Consider the following 21109-nt stretch of genomic DNA (forward strand, 5'->3'; position numbering starts at 1 on the left):
CAGTTGCTCTGGAAAGGTGATGTTCTAGCATACTAAATGATCATGTCGTAACAATAGAGCAACAAGCAGCGAACAGGGTAGTGCCAGCTTACGAAGAGCCCGTGATCTTTCTAGATACTATGCCAGGTAGGCTGGGGAAATACACACAGGGGCCATCGAACGTACATGGAAGTAACTGTTGATCTCACTGACCAAATCTTACTGTAAAAAAAAAAAGGCGGTTCGGAGTTATTGCCTGTTCTTTGGTATGATGACTAAGAAACCAGCAAGTGCTCGAAAACCTTTGTTTCTTTACGTCATGACTTCGTCAGTGACGCAAAATTCCTTCGTTCGGACAACGGAGACGGACTTCCGTCGAAATCTTGATTTAATACTTTAGAAACCGCCAGAAATAACGGGCTATACTTCAATTTTGGCATGGATTGATATACTATTGGGGTTTAACGCCCTAAAGCAATATAGAGGCTACGAAAAATGGTGCAGCGGTGTGCTCCGAAATAATTTGGATAGCGTGAGCTCAGTTCACATAGAGATAACTCAAGAGGCGAGCGTCGGACCCTCAGAATGTGTTCACCATGGCTGGATAACGAATGTGTGACTCTGTGCGTGGGATACTTGCCTAAGCAATACGCTCCATATGCTTGTTACAACGTGTCCTGGTCGTAGTTACTGATGCATAATGTGTGCGTGTATACAGTGTGTGAACTAGTTATTTCATGCATAACATTTCATCTGGGGTGGCATGCTAAGCGTATGGCCAGGCACTCATCTCAGCATCCAATAAAGAATGCTCCTCTCCATCTATAAGTGCTCGATATAGCAGAGTGCCATTTCCACTGAGAAAATGGGGCAGATGTCAAGTCAAACTGCCACCGCGCATACGCACACATGCGCGCGTGAATGTGCACAAAGAAATTAAAACAGCTTGACTTCTAGTCGAGACAACACGGTCTACCTCGAATGGAGACCGGATTACCTTGAAGAAAAGCGCAGATGCGCAGAAGGATCCATTATAGAGAAAGAGCTACGAAACTCAGACGACGATGTTTCCCTTAACGGTAAGAAATGTCACGTGTTGATAAGCCCTGGTACCGAGTCCTAGCTAGGAGGCCCGTGGCCACAACTGCGCCGGTATTGTGCCTCTGCAGCTTCTTCCTTCCGTCGCCATGTCGCTGCTGTTGGTCTGTGCACTGGTAGAACGAACATGAGTCTCCGCACACATCTCACGTCACAAATGTGTCTTGTCGAGTTTATGTGCAATAGAACTTGCTGACGAGACTGAGCTGCTTTTAAATTAGGTAAACTGTGAAGTTTAAGTTTCCTAAACTGAGTGAGTTATGAGGCACGGCGTAGTGGTCGCCTCCCAAGGTTGTCTCCCGAGGAATGCGGCCGCTGGAGTAAGGATTGAATCCGCGACCTCGTGCTCAGCAACACAGCACCATAGCCACTAGGCTACCGCGAAGCTTGCTACGCTGCACGTGAAGATCTCAGTAGTAAGTCGCGCTGCTCAATATACATGACGCAAGCGCCGCTCTTAGATACGTTTCAGGAACACCATTCACGATCCACGCAGCAACCCGTGCGCAAGGTGCGTTACGAAACACAAATTTTGTACGCAACACATAACAGTGCATGCAGGCGAAGCAGTCACGTATCATGGCTTCCTGTACGCACCAACAACAAGAATTCACGCAGGGATTTGGGGGAGGGGGCCTAGAAGCTTAATATGTTCTATCGTACTTTTATATGAGTCCTGTGGGACGCCGGCTCATCGGCTGTAATTACGCATGTAAGGTCAAGGTCTGTCTGTTATCCCAGAAACATGTTTCCCAGCTCACCGTGCTATGCTTCCTATAACGCCGTGCTTTCCTTCACGTGAGAAACTAATTGGAGGTGCATTCAATGGCACACCAGAGGCAACTAGATTCGCCTTTCAGAGCTTTTAGCAATCCCCCCCCCCCCCCCCCCCCTCGTATAGTGTTCCAGTACAAGAATTACTACAGGAACTTCTGTCACTGCAATATTCAGCTACCTTAAGAATGATGGCTAGTACATGGATTTGTTTCATCTTTTTTCTTGTGGCTTCCGACGTTGTCATTTTGTTATTTTTTGTACTTCGTCTTTCTAAATTTTCAAGTCATCGTTTTATAAAGGCAGTAAGTCAATATGCCTCTGAACACATGCGTAATCAGTGCGAAATCTTGCTATAAAGTAATATTTTGTGGAAAATGCTTAGTTTCCTAAATTGGAAAGCCGTTTCAAGCCAGGCTGAAGAAGCTCAGGCGAATCCATGAACTCCACGCCATTCCCATGCTTACGTAACCACCACACTTGCAGCTGCCACAGATACTAGCGCCAGAGTTCCCCTCTAGCAACTTTTGTAAGGAAAGATGTGCATGCACGTGTGGCAGTAATGCGGTGGTTGGGGTATTTTGAGGCTGAATATGGGGTCCCGTGACCTTTTTCTTGCTCACAACTGTGATTCCAAGAATGCGGAACGCGGAAGCGCTTGTGTGCATTGTGCTTTCGGTCCGCAATAAATAAATAAAAAGAACGGAAACGAGAAACCGAGAAAAGGAACGCACCAAAATCTCAAATTTAATTACAGCTCCCCCACATGGCGGTGTCTCGGCGGCGTTTCTCGAAGCTCTGGTACTGCTTCGAGAGGTTAAACTTGAGCATTCGGGTTCTTCAGTGCGCGCGGATTTAGAAACCCACTTTCTTGTATGAATTGAAGGCTTTTGAAATGACCGGGGCGGCTGTACTATGAAAGTGTCGCTCGTTCTTGCTAGGCTAGGGCGCTCATTGCTGCTACGGTCTCAAAGGACGAGAAACGATGCGAAGCGTAATTGGCAAACCGCAGCAATAACACCACTGATCGTGACGTATACATAAGGTTCACAACGCGAGAGCTGGGTTAGGAACCTTATTGTGAAAGAACGGAGTATCCGCGTAGTGTTCTTTATTTCTTCGTCCTGGTCTGTGTTAGCCCTGCTGCTTGTAACCCACCTAACCTAAGTAAGCTAACCAAGTTTCCCTAAGAGAGAGAGAGAGAGAGAATGTTTAATGGCAGAAAGGTGGAGAGGTCGGCCTGAGTAAAGTGCGGAAAGAAGCGGAAAAAATTATTCGACTATACAGAAGGAGTGCCTAGCGGTAGTATGGCCAGCGAAAAAATTTCATATATATTTCAGGTCGACATTTTGTTGTACAGACGGACCACCAACCCTTAGAATATCTCACGAAAGCCAAGTTCACAAACGGCAGGCTGATGAGCTGGAGTTTAAGCCTGCAGAAGTATAGCTTCCAGGTCGAATTTATAAAAGGCAGAGATAACGTGGGAGTGGATTCCCTAAGCCGCCTAATGTGAAGGCAGTAATGTGAAGCATTTTTCTTCGACATGTTTGTTATGGGTGCAGACAGTGAAGGCTAGATAAAGTAGAGGTGATATGAATTATATTATGTGATGTGCCAAGCGTGTACATGTACATACTACAGGCGGGATTATCCGGGCTGACGTGGTTGCCAATTGCGCTCCACCTGAGCGTCTCTTTCTGTGCATAATATGTCACCAAGCGCCCATTAGCTCTGTCTGTCGCACAAATGTAAGAATGCGTGGCACTTCTACTGCCATTCTTTTGACGGCGGCGCGGTGAACGGGCGAGCGCGCTTCCGCTTGTGTGTGCTGTAGCAGACGCCCGGAAGAGGAAGCTGTCGTGCAGTGATTTGCCGTGAGAATATAGCCTCAACTACAGATGCATGATGTGCGATCATGCTGCCAGTTCACCGCGCTTTTTTCATTCCTTGTCGTTTAATCCGACCTTTGCTTCCTTCTCGCTCTCATACGACGCCATAAGTTAAATGTGCTGCCGCTTCGGTTGCACCCTTTGCGTAAGATCTTTTTGGCTAAGAAATTGCATACGATCGGCGCGGCTTAGTGAATTCGGCCCCACAGTCGTATCCAGAAAGCTCTTCTGTTATTAGAACCTTTTACCATTCGCCGTCGGTTGGCTGGAATTTGTTCTTATACGAGCAATTCTAACGTTAGAGCTTTTGTATGAATACGCGCTCTGATGCTGGGTGCCTTTAACCTGTCTTGTCGTTATTCCAGATAATTTTGCGTCCTTTCAAATCATAACTGTTCCGAAAAGACTTGTGGCGTGGTCCGTAATTCTGAAAATTGGGGTGCACTTGGTTAACTATCACATTGGCGGTCTCAAAGGTGGTATGCCCAATTACACATTGATTGCACAACGCAATGGTTCATTATGAGATCGAGGCTAGATTTGTCTAGAACAATATTAAAATAGCGCAAAAAAAAAAGAACTGACAAGACAGAAAATAGCACAAGTGCTTGTGCTTTATGCGCTGTGTCTTGCCTGTGTTACTTAGCGCTTTTGTCGCGCGCGCGCGAGAGAGAAAGCAAGGAGTGGAAAGGCAGGGAGGTCAACCAGACGAGCGTCCGGTTTGCTGCCCTACACTGGGGGCGAGGGAAAAGGAGAATGAAAAGAGGGGGAGTGTGAGCAATGAGTGCGCGTGGGAGGATACACAGGGGCACTATAAGCGGCACATTAAACCGTTGCATTTCAAGTAGTCTACTATTGCACGAATCACCTTTTGTGCAAGTGACGGATGTGGCCACGGTCCGAGTATCTTTGACAGAGAGAACGGTTTCGAGTCTAGTAGGTTTAAAGCTGTCCTGAGAGAGAGAGGCGCTGTGCGTCGTAGCGAGGACAGGTACACAATAGGTGCCCGATGGTTTCCTCGCACTACAGGAGTCGCACATCGAGGTCTCGGCCATTCCCATACGATTGCAGTGAGCGTTCGTGAACGCCACTCCCAGCCACAAGCGGCACAGCAAGGTTGTTTCGCCACGGGAAAGGCTAGATGAAAAATTCATCAAAACTGAGAGCTGGGCGAGGTGGTGTGATTCCATCTTAACTTTTTTTCGTGCACATTTGAGAGGGTGTGTGATATATCCTTTCCTGTAGTTTCCTACTTATTCTGTTTCTTTGCAAATAAATTGTTGCGAGTAGCGCCCGTGTTTGTCGTTTCTCTTCGGCTCGTCTACGAATTTGTTGCGCATTTTTTTTGTTACGATGCTAGATGGAAGTTGTAGCCGTAGCGCTCTTTTAATTTGAACGCAAACCAACTTGCCCAACAAGACGCCTTGCTAAATTTGTCTGCACGATGTTGCCAGTCATCTGTCTGTGCCTTCGTTCGATTCAGTGTGTTTTGCTGAAGGAAAATTCATTGTTAGCGACGCAATCGGCGCCACAATACCGGCATACGTCGAGAACCTGTATACGCACAACCTAGTAAATAAATAAAAAAGTAACAATTGGTTGCAGCACACATAGCATGGATGGTGGTGGTGGTGAATTGTAGCAACAGGCAGGTTTAGCCTGACGATCAAGACCGGCAATTGCTCCGCCCGAGCGTCTCGCACAATACCGCTGAAGGATTTCACCATATGTCCATCAAACCAGTCTCTCTTAAGAATTAGATAAGGAGACGTGAAGTTTCTTTGCGGGCTATAACTGATCCCTCGGGAAATAGCATGGACTTGCAGTCAATTAAAGGTATAATTGAATTGTGAGATTTACCGTACTGAAATGTCACTTTGTTTATGAGATTTCTTTATCTCTACTTTTTTTTTTAACTCGGCCAAATTGGAGTGCTCGACTATTTTTGCACTTCGCTCCCAGCGAAATTCGGCTGAAGAGGCCGGGGGATCAAACCTGTGACCTCGTGTTCAGGAGCTTATTGCCACAGCCATCTCAGCCACCACTTCGCAATAAGGAAAAGCAATAAGGAAGGAGTAATTATTCTTACTCAGAACGCCAAGCTTTTGGATGAAAAGCCAAAGAAGAACTAAGTAATACCAGGAAAAAGAAAGCCTAAGCGGCGTTTTCAACTTCATAGAGACGGTCGCACATACTGCGCGCAGCAGTCGAGGCATAGTTTTCTTGACTGTAGAGCAAAATACACAGATGGCGCTGAATGCGCAAACAAGCTGAGGACAGTGTGCTTCTCGTTCTGGCGGAGGTGATTCATTATACGCCCGGATTCTCGAAGAGTGCGCGCGAGCCAAGAGCACGAAGCGATTAGGTGCACCCTTGAGACTAGGCGGAGACGGTGATACGGCGTGCGTACGTGTATATGTGCGTGCTGTACAGGGTAATGTGTTGAAGAGTGAGGCGGGCCGAGCGATCCCCCAATCTCCTGGCAAACCAAACAGGCCGAATACCCGCCCTGGGTAAACACCGCGATGAACTGGATCGTTCCGGTGCGCGTCTGCTCTTCCCATTCTTTTTTCTTTGCGCGTGCTGTACTTGGTCTCGCACGGCTTATTGGAGATATCAGTGATTGTATTCGTGTCGTAGCGGCCTAGCTCGAACGCAGGCCGAGGCTTGGGACACCTTTCCCTTGATTAAGTATGCGCATCACTCACGCGAAAATTTGTTTGAATATTCCAGTGATGCAAAATTGCCTTCACTGAGTGAGTGAGTGAGTGAGTGAGTGAGTGAGTGAGTGAGTGAGTGAGTGAGTGAGTGAGTGAGTGAGTGAGTGAGTGAGTGAGTGAGCGAGCCTCATAATGGTTTTGCACTTCATTTTACTTTTCATGGTGAGAGTCATTATAGGGCTGCCAAAAAAGGACCGTAAGATGGACTTTCGTAAAAAAACCTTCATTTTAGGGAGAGAGAGAAAAAAAAAGTCCGCGTTTATTACAGGCCCTGAGCTCCTCAGTGTTTAGCCGCACGACAGATATTCTAACCACTGCGCTACGGCAGACATATTTGCATAGAAGGAATAGTTAGGGCAAGGTAATGGAATCGTGACTCAACTGCAGCTAGGTAAAGAGTAGCTGCACTTGGTGCTTTCTTCGCGGAAGATGGCGTTGCAAGCACCACAACGCCACTGGGTGCGGAAGTGAACAACATTTTTTTTTTTGTGTTGAAGACAAATTCATCTTTGTGATGACTTACAAACCTGGTACACTGCGATGGAGGCTGAATGCATAAGTGCTCGTGTACTTAGGTTTAGGTGCCCGTTAAAGAACCTGAGGTGGTCAACATTACCTCGAGGCCCCCAACTGAGATTGTGTTTTGAGGGCGCAAAGGCCCAGAATTTAATGTTAATCCTGACACGCACGTCAGAGGCAACGTCAGTGGATGACATGACGATATTGTGTCAACAAATGTTAATGGCCTAAACACATTGTGACTGGTTTGCGTAAGCGCATTTATTAGATCGGTATTAATAAAAAATATTTTCATATCAAATAATTCTATGTGAGCATATGCGGGTCCCAAGTAAATCCCGGTATGTTGCCCCTGTACCATCTATTCACATGCCCAATACATACACACGGGCTTTTATGTGGGATCCCTCTACATTCATGTAATCATATGTGGATTCGCCCTATTTGTTTTATGGATTCCTACGGGTGTTTGTACGGGACCTACACGGGGTTACTAGATATGAGGCTAATGAGTTTTTTTGATAGGGAGAAATACAGATGCCATGGGCTATCAAAATTATATCTCGAGTGATTGGAAATTTTTTAACGCCTTCAAGCATAGGAGAAACCGGCTATATATTTCGCAGGCGCGAAGGTCGCAGGCGCGAAGGTCAAGTTCATTTTATTTCACTAGAAATCGTATGGATGACTGCCTTGGCCTAAAGCTGTAAAAAAAAAACACTATGACAGCTGTCATATGTCTCTAGGAAAATATATCCATGATGCGTACTTATTGATCCTAACCGTAATACAATTCAGCACATGAACCGTGTGGCAGTTTTTAAGCTGGGACGTTGTCTCTATAAAAAAAAGAACAATTTTATAACGGAGTTTACTGATGGCGCTGTATAATATTATCCCTACCTTCGGTCTTCGCAATAACATCCAGAGGACGCATGCTACCGTGATTTCCCAAAAAAGAACAGCAACCATTTTGCGACCTTGCAGAAACCACCCAGCTTCCAGCGACGCTGTTTCCTTTCGAACAGTTGTATCAAAAAATTCAATTGCCCGTAATTTATTCACGCACATTTAAACGTGGTGCGCATATACTTCGCTGCATACACTCAATTCCGTGTTAATATTAACTCGGTGTCACATTTCGCTCACTCATGACACTAATTAGACATACGTATGACGCTTGTGTCACGTCGTAATTAACATATTTGTACATATTAAACTTGGCACGAGCATCAGACATAACGTTTTCACCATATTTACCGAAAATATACAATTGGCATCATTATGAGTTCTCCCATAAAAGCGGGGCAAACACTCTATACGCACTTAGTATAGCACCTGTGAATAAGAAGGAAAGGAGTACTTAAGCAATAATAAATTCTAAAACACCTAATTAACTCTGAAAGGCTAAACTTTCGCTACGAATCACCCCTAACATGCCGTCTGCTTTTGCCGAATGGGAGCTTGGTGTCACGCATACTTCTCCTAGGACACTGGGAAACATTGTGATTAACGGCCACACAGCGCTTTCAAGCACTTGCTTAAGGAATATATTGCAAAGGCCATATTTAATTGACGCTCTTGAAGATTTACCCCAGAATCATTTATAAGGTCCCCCATATTCTCTCGAAATCTCACCTTTGTGGCACATTGTGCTTGCTTAGTACAATGGCCAAACTTTCTAGGTGTTCCGTAAAACACGCTTCTGACGTTTGGGAACGCTTATAAAGTAATTTTATAGAAAGGCTGTAATTCCCCGACACAGTTTTAACATTGCTCGAGCATCACCTTCGACATGTCACCTATTTCTGCCTTCTCTAAGCAAGGTGCCTTTTTTAGGTTTTATTTCACCGAGGAGACCAGGGATACGTACTACCTACCTTTATAATACATGAATATAGAGAGAAACTGAGTGATCATTACTTATTTACATAGCCCATAGTTAACCTTCAGACTTGGAACTTTCGGTTCACTCTATAGCATGACCCCAATTTTCTTCAAATGTAAAATTGTTGCCGATTTTGACTATTTAAGGGCAACGGGGAACTTTGTAAGCGTTAACGCCTGTAAGCAGGCGGAAAAGGAGGATCGTAAATTTTTTTATTTAGTACCTAATTCACCTACACACCCCAAATTGGACTGGAGGTTACTCTTAACATGCCCCTCAGCTTCTCCAGACATAAATGTATTGAACACTATAGTTCTTTAAAAGCCTCATGAAAATATACACACATATACGAGTATAGTGTTGCCAAATGATTTTAGTCGCGCTAATAGCCTCACCGTGAAACCCGCGCAAAAGAAAAAAAAGCACAGTATCACCTGAAAGCGCGAAAGATGAGGCGAGAAGTGAATGCTGCGCGTTCGATCTCCTAATCAGTGATATATAGCGCTAATTAATGACCTCGCCATGTGCCGCGCGCAGGAGGTTTCTGATTGCGCAGCCTCGTGGGGCGAAGAACCACACACGGGGCCTGACCTGGGCCCCGCGCGTCGCCGGTGAATCTGGAGCTTCGATTTTCCTGCCTTCCCAGCGCTTCGTCCGCAGGATTCGCTCGGTGTTCGCCCGACCCGTGAATAAACCAGAGTCCGTGCGAGCTGACTCCAGTCGCTTTCATACCGTGCAGCTTTATTTCTTACTTTCTCTATTTTTTTATTTCTGTTTCTCTTTCTTTCTCGCTCACCTTGCGGTCACTAATACGCTTAAACAGAAACAGGTATCAAAGTGCTTTTCCGGTCAATGTGAGCCGGTCATATCCGCGCCTGAGCTCACGTAGTTCGAACTTTGTCGCTCGTTAAGTTGATTAGGAACGACGGCAGTTCTTCTATGCGCCGGCGTACAGAAACTATTGTCTTGTTTCCGTTAATGGCAGACTTGTACACGTAAAAAAAAAGTAAGTGATTGCAATCACAATTACATAGTTAGAAAATGTAATTGATTACAGCCATCGAGTCATAGACGCGCTATTTGAATTTGTCGGCCAACATTTGGCAGACACCTGCCCGGACCCTTAACTCGTTAGCAGTTTAAAATTAAACGACATGAGCTCAACGGATGCTAGCAAATGTTGATGTTCATTGAAAACGTGACCAAATCTGTTATGTAATATAATATAAAGCTGGACATATTCCAGCCTTTCTAACACCATTCCTGTGTTGACACTCCTCCGTGCCTTTGCGTGTATGTGTTTCTAATTTTTCCCCCCTCCCAGTGTTTTCATGGGTGTGCATTGTTTTAAAGATCTGTCACCTCTGATACCTTCCCCAATGCATGGTAGCAAACTGGATATCTATCTTACGGTTAACCTCCCTGCCTTCCTCGCCTCTTTATATATATATATATATATATATATATATATATATATATATATATATATGGTTGTAGGAACGAAGGTGCACACTTACGAAAATTGCATCTTTAATGTTTTTAACGTTTCGACCGTGGCAGTCTGACGAAGGCCGTGCCACGGCCGAAACGTTAAAAACATTAAAGATGCAACTTTCGTAAGTGTGCACCTTCGTTTCTACAACCATATATGTATATATATATATATATATATATATATATATATATATATATATATATAATCGCAAATTAGGTATATATATATATATATGTCATTAAGAGACTGAGAGATATGCGTTTAACGGCTAAAATGTCTGTCGATGTCATTGACTGGCAAAGACTACGTTAAGAGAAGAACAATTGATCAGCAGCTTTTACCGCCTGTGAAGGCCGCTTAGAAGTGCTTCTAGGAGAGAGAGAGAAAAAAAGAAAGAAATAGAAATTAATTTAGAAAAAAAGGGGGGTTCAGGCTTCGGACTTTCAAGACAGGTGGGCAAATCTGCAAGCCTGCCATGTTCAAGTGATTGCGGCGTAGCTCCAGTACGCTGGTTGTGCGAAGGAGGTTCCCTACATGTACGTGTGTTCAGCCCTTTAGTCACGGTAGTTCCCGCCAAATTTAAGTGCCCAAAGCGGACTTGCCTATTGCAGCTCATTTTGTAAAAAAAATTTAACTAGCTACGTGTAATTATTTAGTGAAAAAATAATTTAATTACAATGAGCACTATCGAGCTAATGAATTAATCGGTATATTACAAGATTACCAAAAAACGTAATTGATTACAGGTAACTTATTATACGTAGTTCGTTACGTACAAGTTTAGTTCACAGGTACATGCTGCATGTTTAAGAGTTTAATGACTCATACCCAACTGCTAACCCAGAGAAAGTACAACTGACAACCATTGCTGTTTTGCATCTTTCTCAGATTGAAAAAAAAAATATTGATAATATTCATTTTAAACACGGTGTTGCACGCGCTTAAGTGCAAGGTCATTCGTAGTGGGAACGTGTTGTAGCGTCTCGTTCTTTTGTGTACAGTGTACCTCGAAACAAGCAATGGCTGATGGCGTAGTTCCACGGGATGTTTCCTATACAAAACGGTTCACATTGGTTAGCTGCATTGGGGTTCACGCATCCCGGTGACGACTCAGTGGCTATGGCGCTTTCCTGCTGAATGCGAGGTCACGTGTTCGATTCGTGGCCACGGAAACTGAATTTAAATGTGGGGAAAATGCGAGAACACTTGTGTATCTTGATGTAGGTGCGAGTTAAGGAATCCCAGGTGGTTAAAATGAACCCGAAGCACTCTACTATGCCGCCCAGTGTCTGGACGATAAACACCGTTACTCCGCTTCATGTTAGTGATGTGGGGATCTAAACGCTAGAAACCACTGTGGCCGTTTGGTGCCAGATGAAGTGAGTGCATACAGGCAGATGGCAGATAAGGCCACTGCGACTAAATATTTCACCCCGAGAAGCGTGCTTTGTTACACAAAGCCTAATCTAACGGGGAAGCTAACGCTGATGTGGCCAAAAACACGTCGGCGCGGAAATACCCACGTGCGCAAGCAAAAGAGGTGCAGGGCTTGTTATGGTGCAAGGGGAAAGACACATATTGCTGTGAACACTTTTTTTTGTCTCTGAGAAAGTGAACCTCAGCTATTCTGCGACAGCACTGTGTTATGATGACCACGCCTAATGACATCCGCTTTGGAACGAGGCGGCAAGAGTCAGCAAGAGAACTGCTTTAAGGTAATTAAGCTACATACTTATATTACAGTATAACTTTTTAACAATCTGTCCTTCATATTTTCTCTTAACTAAAAGTTATATATCTTCATTGTATGCCTGTAACAACTCTCGCTCTTCCAATATTTTTCTTGCTTCTTTCTTTTTCACCAATACCAGTCTCATGCTTAACTCGCTTGCTCACCAGGTAATGACTCCGCACGCTTTGAATCCCAATGCTTCTGGAAGGTGAACGTTACCCGCGGTTCTTGCTGAGCAATTATCATGGCATTCCGTTAGGATATGCCGAAACGTCTCCGTACTTTTGCTGCAGCAGACAGATGCCTCATCTTGGTACGGTTATTTGCTCAGGTACATTTTAGTCCTCAAGCAGCGAGCTCGAGCCTCGAATAACAAGGCACTACCTTTTGCTTTATCGTAGCCATGAATACCCAGCACTTCCAGGTTGCCGTTCGCACATGTACTGAGCAAACATAATGACGTTTGGGTTAATTGTTTAAGGAGAATGGGCGTATTCGTCACACATATTCAACTCACAGGAAGAAAAAAAAAAGATGACCATGTTAATATACGGCTTATTGGTGCGTTGTAACGGGACCGCACCCACGCTGAATGTTGAAGCTACGCTGTAGAAAGTTCAATTTATTTTTATCGCCACATCGCGTGTATTATGAACCTCCTTTCTTCATCTATTCGTAATGGGAATGTCGTAAACAACGCGTGTGTAAGAAGCCTATATATAAAAGAAATATTGTCTGAAAAAGTTTCGTAACTTACTCGTACTCGGAAATGTGTTGTTCCTCGATTATATACACGACAGCGCGTGCGAAGCTTCAGTGGGCTTGAAGAATGATTGGCCTATTAATAAGAACATCGACCAAAAAATGATGCGCAACGAGCTCAAGGGTTACACGCTACACGTGAGGCGACTGCCGAGGAGACCTGCCATGCGGGAAATTGGGCGAAGACATGACCAGGACGAGAACACTTCAGATATCGACGGAAGAATATTAACTTACAGCAAATACTCTAGCAGATCAATTAGAGTGCAATAGGGTAAATACATTTACTTTTAACTGATTACACGGGTCATAACAAGGAGGTAACTGGAGAGCAGATGTCCGGGGAAAGGCGCGTAAACACGAGACCTTTCTTTCCACGTTATCGCTCCATTCGCGGAACTCTCTGCAGCTTGTGGGGAAAGCGAAGAGTAATGCGTGCGACACAGCTCAAAGCTAGCGACATAGAAGCGCTGAGTTGAGTAGAATTGAAGGTTGTACTGGGTAAGTAAATGTTCATTAGGTGTTGTGCCATACTACGTGCATCACGTGCATATCAGTGAGGCGACGGGAGTTCGCACTTCTCCGCGACGAATCGAGAATTCGACATGGAAGGCGACTTCAAGAAGCGCCCAGCCACCTCCGCGACGAATCGAGAATTCGACGAGGGCGGCGTCATCACCCTGCCTCGCCTGGTTCCTGCCGACGAGGAGTCGCCGAAGGGATTTAAGGGAGAACCAGCCCATTGTTAGCGGAGAGAGTCGCTTCCAGCCGCCCACTCGGTCTGATGCACACTAGCAGCTACATGTACGCTATCATCCACTATCTGTAAATATTGTATAAAGTTTTTCTTTTCTTCTTGGTCTGCGGAAAGAGTCCGCCTTTCGTCCTCCACACTGAAGTTCCAACATAGGGCAGCAAACACGCGGCAAATAAATTCCCTAAAGCTTGGAGGTCGTCCTTCTAGAGAAACCATTTGTCAGTGCCTCGTAAGTGTTTGTTTCGCTATATTCTTATCTGGGCCCCGTCAACGCTCTGGCTTCTCGTTTGGCCTTGACTGTTTTTGTGCTATAGTTCATGTACCTGAGTTACTTGGATACCAATGTTCATAAACGAATTTCAGCCATTACAGGGGAAAAGAAAGGCGTGCAGAATCGCTTCAAGTCCTGGATACGGAGTCGTCGCGTGTACTCCACACCCAATCACAACTTTCCTTCCCCACTACAGACAAAACGCAGCTTTTTCGCCGCGTTTCTCTATGTGCTACGATGTGTTTCGTAACGATTTTGTTTTAATTTCACATCACAAGAAAACCCAAGAGGGAAGAAATAGATCGCCAAGTATAATTTGGAGGCGTCCTTATTGTATGAATAGGCCTGAAAGAAGGTTTACTGCGATGCAACCGGGCGAACGGGTAGCGGCAGCAGCCAAGCTAGACAAGCGCAGCAACCGCGAGCTTATGCCGATGGCGATGCCACTTAGGCACAGGACACTCTTCTTCGCTACAGGCCTGCTAATTTTATGTCGCGTTTCTTGCTAATAATTGTTCTTCGCAAACAACACTATCAGCTGAACCAAGAGCGCTTTGCTGCCAGCTGTGATTAACATCGCGGAAACTACATTTACTTCCCCCTTCCCCCCATCCTTTAGAAACCCTCATACCCCCTTTTGCGCATTTGCCCATAAAATGGCTTACGTGAACATTATTTGGGTTAATTATAACTTATTTATTCATACTATACTCGCTTACCACATAGCGTGCTATGTGTAACTTTTTGCTCGCCTACGTTAGGATCAAGAAATAGTGTGGTGTTTTTTACCATCAATTAAGTGAAATTCTTTATTATTTAGGCTCAAATACTAGACGAAACAGTTACTTGCGCTGAAATTGAACCAACTGTGTTACACAGCTGTTAATACGTTATTTTAGATTGTTTCGCTACTCCTTGTTTTGCGTTGTGGTTTTCCATTTGCGACCCGTCGTGGTGCCTCGCGCGCTGGCTCGCGATCTACTCGCGCGAATGAGTGCGACTAGGAAAGTTGATCACAATATGCGCAGAGTTATATATTTTGATTACCGAACTTCTTGCGCAGCTCTCACAACGTTGCCCGCCATGTATGAAACAGAGTAAAGGATATTCCCACGTGACGAAGGGATCTTCCTCTATTCTTACTTTAAATAATGCTGTCTGTTTCTTGAGCGTTTGTGCTTTCCTTCGATGTACTCGCTTCTGGCTATATTAACGTTCTAAGGAGGGTTACTATCCTTAAAACTAAAAACACAAACACAATCGGAAATGTAAACAGGAATTAAAGCCCACGGATTGTTGTGTTTTTTGAAGTTTCAATGCTAAGTGCCAGACACCGCAACTGCCGCAACCGGGGAGCAGCGATATCATTGTTGTTTCTTCTGACGCTTTCTTATGATCTGCTTTCAGCGTTCTTCATTAAAGCCATTGTTTACGAGACGCATTCTCTTAAACTGAACGACAAGTGCAGTTTGTGATTGTCGCCAAAAATTTAAACAAAAGGAAAAGCGCCAATCGGAACAGAACAAGCATACTTCCAGAAAATAACCGGTAGAGTGAAACAATCGTCTAAGTGAAATGAGGAGCAATGCACTGCCGTTTTACCGCCGCCCACTCTCTCGATTAAATTTTGCAGTGCAGTCGCAGAAAATTTTGTCGTTGCGATATAAAGGTATTATATGCCAGCGAAGTGGTCACAAGCCTTTTGTTGAGCTTGTTAATCTTTTTTTTTCAATTTCAAGAATTTCCAACTTGTGCTGAAGGTTTCTCTACACCATCGCGCTAACTTCGACGTCGGCACTGCTCTCCTTGAGTTATTAAAGATATTGAAAACAATGCGCTTGAGTTTCTGACTACTGCGCTAAAAAGTAAATGTGTACACCTCTAAATATTGAATTTTGAAGAATATTGGCACAGTGTACTTAATAATAATAATAAAAAAATGTCATTTGTTTCTCAAGAGATACTTTCAAGCAATGCAGCCGACCAAATATTAGCCCACCCACGAAATTTGATTAGTTATCCTTGTGCAATAGTGATAATATCGAAGGGAACATTGGTATGAACTTCAGAAATCACCCTAAAGCACTGTTGTAGCAAGACATACTTTTTATCGGTAAGTTGTCCTGGCACTCGTTGGCATGATCTGCGCTTGCGTCAATAAAATTAATTACGCATCATTATCATCAACCTTTTCTCTGTCAGAGGGTAAATTCCTCGTTTCTGAGTCACTCACGCTAAAAGACGACGCTGTGTCTTGTTTAAAAGCTTACGTTTGTGTCCTTTAAGCCAGCCACATACGCATATAGTCACAGTTGTATACGAAATGGAATGCTTAATATTGCGGTGTAATGTTTGTAAAATAATAAAGCATTCAGCGAAAATAAAATGGTATTTAAAATGAACGGATAGGGGACATTCAACCATGCAGTTTAATGCAAGACACATGCTGCTTCCCATTAATTATTAATATAACTTGTTCATCTCTATTTATAGCCATGGAGAGTAATTTGTGCGTAAGCCAATCAAGTGTTATTGCATTAAAATCTTTAATAAAGGGAAAATCAGACACCCACCCGTTCGTAGCAATTGCTACAAAGGAAACCCATACGGGTTCCTCGAAACAAAAGCCTCAGAGCCCTTTGCCCTTTGTAGCATTGCTACGAACGGGTGGATGTCCGATTTTCCCTTTATTAATTACTTCTTCCACCTTGATGGCTTCCGTAGAACTACTACGTCAAACACTTGCCTTTGCTTCGTGTTGTCGACAATTTCGACTTCGCCCTGCCTTCTGCTAGCCGCCTGGTTAGCTCAGATGGTAGAGCGACTGCCCCAGAAAGGCGGTGGTCCCGGGTTCAAGTCCCGGACCAGGACGAATTTTTCTTCAACTCTGAGGCTTTTCTTTCGAGGAACCCGTATGGGTTTCCTTTTTAGCAATTGCTACGAATGGGTGGATGTCCGATTTCCCCTTTATTATTTAATTCTCTCCACCTTGCGGGCTTCCGTAGAACTACTACGCCAATGATTAAAATCTGATCAGTACGAATCGTTAAGTGATTGGTTTGCTGAATTATCTGCTGTTTAAAACTCTCCCTGGCGTGCCAAAAATGCTTCTTTAGAATATCTCTTTGATTATTTGTTTCCTGCAATCAAATATAAATTTTGAGATATCAAACTAAGCGTATCAAAAATGATACAATGCGCATTACACTATAAGTACATATTGATGTAAGCATGGATGGTGTTTACTCATGAAAAAAGAACATTTGCATTCTTTATGGAAGATGAAGTTCGTTTGATCGTGATTATTGATTGTTTCATACACCTGTAAATTCTTTTTTCAGTTCCTTGGAAAAGAGAAAGCAGAATATTTATTAAACAAAAGGAATTAACTATAACTTGTGTTAAATATTTTTACCATGGACATTCTTTTTTCGTATCCGCCGTAAGATTCCATATGCATTGCCCGTGTTGTTTTCTTTACTTTTACCTAAAAGTTAACTTTACTTTACTACTCGCTGTGTAACATCGGAAAAGGGTTCTTGTGGTGTTTTAAGAACGTATAATACTGAGTAAACGTCCCTGCGCATTGTTAACGCGCGCTGTTCTAGATTGATATAAGATACATACAGAAAGGCAGCAAGGTTAATAATCAACATGCTCAAGCACCTACTCTGTTAGGGAAAGATAGAATGCTACGTAGTTCCGGTTAGGTTAGGTGAGGATGTTGCATGGTTGCGGTTCGCTACACTGCACGCAGGGAAAGGATAAGGGGATAGAAAGAGAACGAGCTCAAGGGTAAAACCAAGAGAGAATTGAAGTGTGCGCCCAATCCAGCAAGTAGCAACAATAGCAGGCAGCGTTCTCGTACTTTCATATGCGGGCCCGTGGACCTCAGGAACTTCAGCCACGCAGAGATAGCGTTCTGCTTATCTACACTCTCTGTCAAAAGTATACGGGCCATGTTGCTTGTGACAGCCAGGCTGACTGCAGGTTGTTTAAGGGAGTTCCTGTGGTATACATGCCATAGGTTTCCACAAAGTTAGCTTATATGATATAGTCTGACAATGAATTCTGAAACATGTTATAAAAAGAAAGTTGTGTAGTAAATTCCAACCCTTTAATTTGTTAGCTGGATACAAAGTTACTCTGTGGAATATTTAAGAGGAACTATCCAGAGCACATTATATTAATTAGGCCTCGTACTGTTTTTTAACACTTTCGTGAAGCTTTGATAATCTTTATTTTTTCATACATTATTTTTCAATCGTAAAACCCATGATTGAAGAGGAAGAAATATTGCTGTAGTCATGGGTTGCCAATTTTCCTAGTGAATTTTCTCGTGAATTTTCTCTTAAGTAGAAATAAAGAAAGAAAACTGGGACTAAGAAGGTGTAAAATTATATATTTAATACATGGTAGATGCATAAGACGAGCCGCATGTGACACCTCCTTGGCCGTCACATTGAGTTACACAGATTACATATTATAGTGCGCTTAATTAGGTTAATATTTAAAATCTAACGCGGGAGTATTTAAAACTTTTTTGGAGCTTTTGCCGCAATTAACTAAGCTCCGTACTATGTTTAGAAACGTGCCATGTTTGCCCACATTGTCTATGTTCACGTCTGACTTCAAGAAAAATTCACATGGTGGGTTTGAAACGATTTGTTCCGCTTTTTCTAGACGTGACTGCTGTAGTGATGCAGTGAACAATGCTGGGTTCATGTGCATAGAATTCCCGCACCAGCGGGACGAACCCGGAAACAAAAATGAATGCCCTCCCTTAGTCTGCGAAATTCAAGCTTCACATCTCGGCTTGAGCAGAGGGATAGGTTTAAGCGCCTCATTTTATTAGAGCTAAAACGAAGAAACTGGGATGCCAACCTTGCGTAGACAACAGAGCTTTGGCGCAAGATATGTCGGTATACGTGCACAGTAGTTGAGCTACCCGCGTCTTCGGTGTAGTTCTGCAGGAATTGCCTTATCTGCACGCCTCCTAAGTATTCTGCGCAAAACTGTGCAGAAGAGACATTAGATAATATATTTTCACCTAAGCCTAACACATGCGTTCACCGGCGAGACAAACTCGAGTAAGCTGGTTGTACACGCTCCTATGCGCATTCACAAAGCCCCACAGCGTGAATGCAGTGCGACAGCTACCAGCGCAAATGAGAACAAAGGAGTTACAGGTTAGAGCATCGTAACCAGCACCGGCTGCTCGACATCGTTATAATCTCTTCGTGAAACAAGGGGCCTTGCGCGAGCCCCTTTTCTGGGACTATAGACGCGTGGTTGGGGATCAAGGCAGGAGATGTAGCACGCGTTGTTTACGACTGGGTTTCTCGAAATGATGTGCTCGAAATATGGAAGGTTTCCTCCTAAATTGAATTAAGTAATCGTGTGCTCGGTGAGCTGGTTAATGTGGCTTCAACACCACTGTGACACGAGAGGATCGAAAATTTAAGCCGACGGTGAATGACACCTTTCCTTGAGAGGCAGGGAATGGTAGAATGAAATGCCTAATCCCAGCATTGATCTGTCAGCTTATTTTATATGGAAAGTTGTTACGGACTTTTCGTTCGCTTAGGTAGTTATAGATATATATAGGGCGGATGCGAAAAGACTGTACTACACTGTAGCGTATATTAAAAAAAAGAAGAAAGAACATTAAGCACGTTGTCCTACATATATATGTTGAGTTTGGCAGTGGCAGTGGTGAGCGACGGACACGGGCTTCCACGGCTTACACGATTTTTGCACTTCTTTCAGAACACATCGGCCGTCGACAAGTTGATCCAACAACCATGCGCTGCTTTTACCATCTGCGATAACCGGCCACGCCCCCACTCTCGGCAGTTTGGCAGTGGCAAGCGACGGACACGGGCTTCCACGGCTTACACGATTTTTGCACTTCTTTCAGGACACATCGGCCGTCGACAAGTTGATCCAACAACCATGCGCTGCTTTTACCATCTGCGATAACCGGCCACGCCCCCGCTCTCGGCAGTTTGGCAGTGGCGAGCGACGGACACGGGCTTCCACGGCTTACACGATTTTTGTACTTCTTTCAGGTCCGCTCCTGCTTTGGCCGTCTGGCTGTCATCCAGCTTTGTTCTTGGAATTTATTTGCCGTCTACGCGGGCTGAACAACTTGGTTAAAGCAGTTATATTTCTTCGACATCCAGGACACATCGGCCGTCGACAAGTTGATCCAACAACCATGCGCTGCTTTTACCATCTGCGATAACCGGCCACGCCCCCGCTCTCGGCAGTTTGGCAGTGGCAGTGGCGAGCGACGGACACGGGCTTCCATGGCTTACACGATTTTTGCACTTCTTTCAGGTTGGTGCACTTTTTCCTGTTAATTTTGCCCTGTGGGTCTATTCTAGAGCCACTGCCGCTGCCAAACCTGTCGCAACGTGGGTGTTCTACATATCTGTTTTTGATGACGGATACAGAGGAAGAAGTTTGCATCGCTTGCAACAAAACAATTGATACTCCTGAAAGCTTGGTCAAATGCAAAGACTGTCAGTACCCATATCATGTACAAGGCTGCTCCGGAGTTTCTGAGTCGGGTAAACCATTGAGTGCTCGTTCTCGTAAAGCGTTCCTCTGTCCTACATGTAAAACGGAGACTTCTCGTAGCAGAAAAATGCCCCCCACAGCCCAGGCTCCTGCTTTTGACATGGCCTCTGCTTTTCTAGAGCTGAATAAAAAACTAGACAGTCTAATGCCGCTGAAAGATAAGGTCGATAACATTGAACAGTCCGTTCAGACGATGTCTGACCGTTTCGACGAAATCATCAAGCGTCTTGATAATCATGAAAAAGAAATTACGCACCTGCGAAAAAGAGTGGCACGGGTCGAGAATACGCGATGCGATGAACAACTCTCTCAGCTTAACACCGATTTGGACGAGTTGGAATTCCGAAGCAGGAAAAAGAACATAGAAATTCATGGTGTTGCTAAATCTGAGAATGAGAACCTCCTAGCGAAAGTGAACGAAGTGGCTAAGCAAATCAGTGTTGCAGAAATTAATGAGAGTGACATTGAGGCCTGCCACTGCCTTCCCGCAAAAGCGAACAAGATACCACCCATTATTGTGCGGTTTCAACGACAAGCACAAAGAGACCAATGGCTTCAAAACAGAAAGTCTTTGGCGGGGCACGGAAAAAACACCTACCTATGTGAGAACCTGACTCGAAGAACTAAATTGTTACTT

At 44.2% G+C, this 21109-nt stretch overlaps 1 protein-coding gene and 1 non-coding gene across 4 annotated transcripts in view; both read left to right on the forward strand.

Annotated features, from left to right (window-relative positions):
• Positions 1 to 21109, forward strand: part of LOC129383766 (uncharacterized) — a 644189-nt gene that overhangs the window by 46703 nt on the left and 576377 nt on the right. The window lies entirely within an intron of this gene.
• TRNAS-AGA (transfer RNA serine (anticodon AGA)) lies at positions 16685 to 16759 on the forward strand. The gene has a single exon. It is a non-coding gene; the product is annotated as a tRNA-Ser (tRNA).

The sequence above is a fragment of the Dermacentor andersoni genome, chromosome 9 (assembly GCF_023375885.2).
Source record: "Dermacentor andersoni chromosome 9, qqDerAnde1_hic_scaffold, whole genome shotgun sequence".
Taxonomy (NCBI): Eukaryota; Metazoa; Arthropoda; class Arachnida; order Ixodida; family Ixodidae; genus Dermacentor; species Dermacentor andersoni.